The 5,331-nt window shown below is 30.9% G+C and overlaps 1 long non-coding RNA gene across 1 annotated transcript; it reads right to left on the bottom strand.

Annotated features, from left to right (window-relative positions):
- Positions 1-1,639: 1,639 nt before the first annotated feature.
- Positions 1,640-5,013, bottom strand: LOC127283968 (uncharacterized). The gene is made up of 2 exons (XR_007843410.1): positions 4,473-5,013; positions 1,640-2,010 (listed from the first exon to the last, which is right to left on the bottom strand). It is a non-coding gene; the product is annotated as an uncharacterized LOC127283968 (long non-coding RNA).
- Between the last annotated feature and the right edge of the window lie 318 nt (positions 5,014-5,331).

Raw genomic sequence — 5,331 nt, 5'->3', positions numbered from 1 at the left:
GAACCCTAGAGTAGAGTCATAGCAAAGATATATAGGTAGTTGGGGGGTACACCTAGAAAGATATAGATAGAGAAAATGGTAGCCAATGGCGTTGGCTCAGCGTCGTTCAGCTACAGTATTGAACGTCTCCTACGTGGGGTCCAGATATCTCTCGCTGGCTCGTTTTCTCCATCTCTCTCATTCTCTCCTTTTTACCCCTCCAGTAAACCTGCACTTGGCGTATCCTGATCCACCTCATCCTATGCTTTTTCCTCTCCTCTCTCTCTCTCTCTCTCTCTCTCTCTCTCTCTCTCTCTCTCTCTCTCTCTCTCTCTCTCTCTCTCTCTCTCTCTCTCTCTCTCTCTCTCTCTCTCTCTCTCTCTCTCTCTCTCTCTCTCTCTCTCTCTCTCTCTCTCTCTCTCTCTCTCTCTCTCTCCTTCTCTCTTTCGTGACCCGGCAATGTCCTCCCTCCTCAGGGTGGAGACCAACTTCTTTTCACCCTCTCAAACCCCTGCAATTCCCCTCTGACTCTTTCTCGCTCTTGACATCTGTAGATAAGGGTGGAGGGAGGTATTCTCTGATCCTCAGACCTCTCTCCATCCGATGAAAAAAAAAGTGAGGAAGAGAGAATAAAAAGAAATACAAGAGACGGAGAATTTGATTGATGCTTTATTAGCTGAGTTACAGGTGAATTTAGTATAGTATCCTTGTGGAAAAAAATTTGTTGGGTTTGATGGTTTATGCTTGATGGTCAGAATTTCGTCATGATTGATGGTCGAGTGTGTTACTTGTTTAGGAATTGAGTTATTGTTGCATTTGTTTGTTTAACATCAATTTATTAGACAGTGTGAAGATACTACAATGTGAATTTATTGCAGGTAGTTAACTTCAATGTATATATTTTAAAAAAGTTTAATTTCAGTATAGCAAAAAAAAAAAAAAATTGCAAGTGAATATATATACATATATTTATCAAACATAAATAATTTAATTACTAGGTAAAATTTCTTCAATCATTTGATCATCAATTCATTACATTTTATGCTGCTTTGGCATTTTTTAGAAAATTTAAAAAAAAAATTAGTTATTTACTTCTTCTTTAAATTTATGTTCAATTTAATTAACTTATCAATTTTAATTATGGACGAATTTTATGAATAACTAATTATTTCATTTATTTTGTGATTTTAGTTGGCAACATTCTTTGAATAACATTCAAGCACTAAATATAACAGGATTTTTTCAACAACTTTCAATTATCTGGAAATCCAATGATTCCTCGTTTAATTCCATAGACTGCTGTGATTCCATTTCATACCATTCCATTGGGAAAAGACCATAGAGGAGAATCTCGCTAAACTCTCCACTGGAATTTCATTCTCAAATTAGTGGAACACCACTCGTCCACTACATTCATTGGTATTTTTACTCAATAAACTAAAATGGTTGACTCTTTATTTGCTTTTTTTAAAAAAAAGTCTCTGGAAAAGTTAAATTTAAAATTTCCATATATATATATAAAATTTTTATTTAATTAAAGCTCTAATTAAATAAAACTTAATATAAAAAAAATGTTTATATATGGATTATAAAAAGAACAATTTCCAAAATATTGGAAAATTCAGTTGCAGATATGCGTCTTTCAAAACAAACGATGGTGTCATAAAAAAAGAACTATATATTTATTTTAAATCACTGGACAAAGATAAAATAAAGCTAATCCTTCTGATGTACAAAATAATATACTGGTATAGTTATACTCGAGAGTAATTTTCTTTCGTCAACAATTGAAAAATTTATACTAAAGACACTTCCTCCACTTCACTTGGGTGCAGGAAAAAAATTCACTGTAAAGAAGGAATATTATCCTCACTTCTTTTATAGCAGTCCTTGAGATAGAGCGTTAGGCGTTACGCTAGGACGAAGATTATAATGCCACAGTGGAATCACCTTGGATATTTAACACAGCCAAAGTCTACTGGTAAACGAGGTGTAAGAAGACTTTTTTACGATAATGTTGTTCGCCTGCAACTAAAATTTCCAAGAGTTCTGAACCATCAGCAACACAGCTCTGAGATTGAAACGAGCTTCAGATATATATCTAGATACTTTCAAATGACCAATAATAATCGTCAGTACTCGTTAAAACGCAAGTCTGACTTGAAAGTTTAAATTCTCCGTCGTCTTTTACATTTATTGAAAAACAAGTGAAAAGAAACAGATTTTTAATTACATCATTTAAAATGATGCAATTAATACACCGTCCGACACGATTTTTCACACACGAAAAAATCAATGATTTTCAGAAACTAGGACCAAAAAAAAGATACCCGTGTCTGGCCGTTTTGCTAGATCAGGTCATTTTTTGCTTTTGGGGGTAAAAACAACCCTTAAATGAAAGGTGATAGGAAATCTTGTACAAATTAATAATTTTTTATGAAACCTGGTATCTCGGGGTTTTCCGGGTCGCTGATTACGATTTTGATGTCAGATTTTCAAAATTCAAAATGGCGGATCCAATATGGCGGTCGAAATTTATAAAAATTCACCAATTCATTTGAAAGTTGTTACTTAGGGGTTTTTGGGGTCGCTGATAACGAATATGATGTCAGATTTTGAAAATTCAAAATGGCGGGTCCAATATGGCGATCGAAATTTATAAAAATTCACCAATTCATTTGAAAGTTGTTACTTAGGGGTTTTTAGGGTCGCTGATAACGAATATCATGTCAGATTTTGAAAATTCAAAATGGCGGGTCCAATATGGCGGTCGAGATTTATAAATGTTATTAGTTTTTTATAAAACTTCGTATCTCTGGGTTTTTGGGGTCGCTGAGTACGAATCTGATTGTAGATTTTTAAAATTCAATATGGCAGACTCAATATGACGGTTGAAATTTATAAAAATTGTTAATTTTTTATAAAACCTTGGTATCTAAGGGCTTTCGGCGTCTCTGAGTACGATAATGATGTCAGATAAGAATAATAAAAACGCCAAATATAATAAAGGTAAAGATCACAAATCTGAAAAATAATTTGGAAAATTTAAATGTTCGATCAATTTTTTGTTAAAATTTGCAAGCCAACATTTTAAAATTTTTATTTAAAGTGATTTTTAATCTGAAAATTTGTATATTTATTAACTAAGTTTCTATTAGAATCAATAAATTCAAAAGTTTATAATCAAAATTTATTAAACAAATATGCAATAAAATAAAATTAATAGAAACATTTCATAACAACTCTTGTATTACGTTTCTGTAAATTTTAAACGCTTATTTTTACGATTTAAAGATTCGACCACCATATTGGATTCGCCATTTTGAATTTTGAAAACCCGACATCAAATTTGTAATCAGCAACCCCAAAAACCTTCAAGTAACAAATTTCAAGTGAATTCGATGAACTTTTATAAATTTCGACCGCCATATTGAATCCGTCATTTTGAATTTTGAAAATCTGACATCATATTCGTAATCAGCGACCCCAAAAACCCCGAGATACCAGGTTTCATAAAAAATTATTAATTTGTACAATATTTCCTATCACCTTTCATTTAAGGGTTGTTTTTACCCCTAAAAGCAAAAAATGACCTGATCTAGCAAAACGGCCAGACACGGGTATCTTTTTTTTGGTCCTAGTTTCTGAAAATCATTGATTTTTTCGTGTGTGAAAAAAAAGTTGAATTTTGTCGGACGGTGATATATACCAACCCTAATAACACAAGATATCTTGGGATATATTGATAATATCCCGCAGATATCCTAGGGATGTCCTATGGATATCAAAAGGATCTCTTAAGAATATCCAAAAAATCGGTTTGGATATCCTTTGGATATCCCATGGATATCTGAGGATATTTACAGGATATCTTCTGGATATCTCTATAGATTTTCATAAATGTCCTCCAGATATCCCATAGATATCGTCAGGATATCCCACAGATATTTTCAGGATATTCTCAGTATATCTTCTGGATGTCAAGAAGATATTCTCAGGATACTGTTTTTAAAGCCATTATGAGACTACAAGTGAGAATATTCTGTGAATTGAATTTTATATAAATAAAATAAAATGCAACTTGTTTTTCGAGAAAGTTGTTTAATTTAAAAAATTATTAACTAATTTTTTTTCATTCTTGATTCATTCCTTTATTCCTAAGAATATCACACGGACATCCTGAGGATATCCCATAGATATCCAATAGATATAATATCCAATAGATATTTTGTGGATGTCTTAGGGATATCCTGTGTATATCCTGTTTATGTCCCACCGACCGGCGGTTTGGATATCCTATGGATATCCCAAGATATCCTGGGGACTATTCTAGGATATCGACCATTGATATGGATATCCTATGGATATCCTAGGAATATCCTTTTGTTATGAGGGGTAATACGTATTTTTTATTGCAAATATTAATTCAATTACTTTGGATAAAAAATGATGTTTCTAAAGTGACTTTATTTATGAATCATATGCATACTTACTTTGCTAATATAATATCATTGATCATTTTTTTCATCATTGACAGGACATCTTATAAAAAAGAGAAGATTATAGCCATATTGCAAGTGATAAGTTTTCTTGAATTTGAGAGCCCATGTACTGTGGTATCAATTAATTCGCGAAATAGAGTTTGACGAATTAATTCCCAAATTTGTGAATCGAACTATATTATATAATTCATCAGCTATTTTAGTCATGTCGAAATTAAAACAATTATGATTATATTTTTGTTTATCACCTTAAATTACAAAAATGTATTTAACTGGCATCATGTTTAATATTAAGAATTAATATTATTTTTTTTTAAAACTTAACAAAACTATTTCAACAACGAAATTATTTTAGCAATTAGAGGATTATCTATATTTGAGTGTCAAACTTTATTTCGTGCTCCCTTTAGTCGCCTTTTACGACACGCGGTGAGATACGTCCATTCAATTCTAAAGGCCGAAATGGCAGGCCTATAAATTTTTAATATTTCAATAAATTGTAGTAAATCTTTTAATATTTTATATGAATTTCTTTAATATATAAGATATATTCATTGTTTTAAGTAATAAATACGAACTATATTTCTTTTGATAGGTCTAAAACAAATTATCATACATTATAATAAAACTATTTAATTTCTTAAAAATATAAATTGTTGAAAATGTAGAAAATACTGAAAATTGGCAATTTTTTTAAAACTAAGGCCATTTTTATCATTTTCAGTAAAAAAAAAAAAATGTTCAGTTTTGTAAAATTCTTAATTTACAAATTAAAATTATCGTATCTTAAAAGATTTATGCTATATTCCAATAAAACATATATAGTTGAAATATTTAATAATTTTCTAAA

The sequence above is a fragment of the Leptopilina boulardi genome, unplaced genomic scaffold, assembly GCF_019393585.1.
Source record: "Leptopilina boulardi isolate dan_hultmark-lab unplaced genomic scaffold, ZJU_Lbou_2.1 LbouV2_316, whole genome shotgun sequence".
Taxonomy (NCBI): domain Eukaryota; kingdom Metazoa; phylum Arthropoda; class Insecta; order Hymenoptera; family Figitidae; genus Leptopilina; species Leptopilina boulardi.
This window is presented reverse-complemented; position numbering and strand designations above follow the sequence as displayed.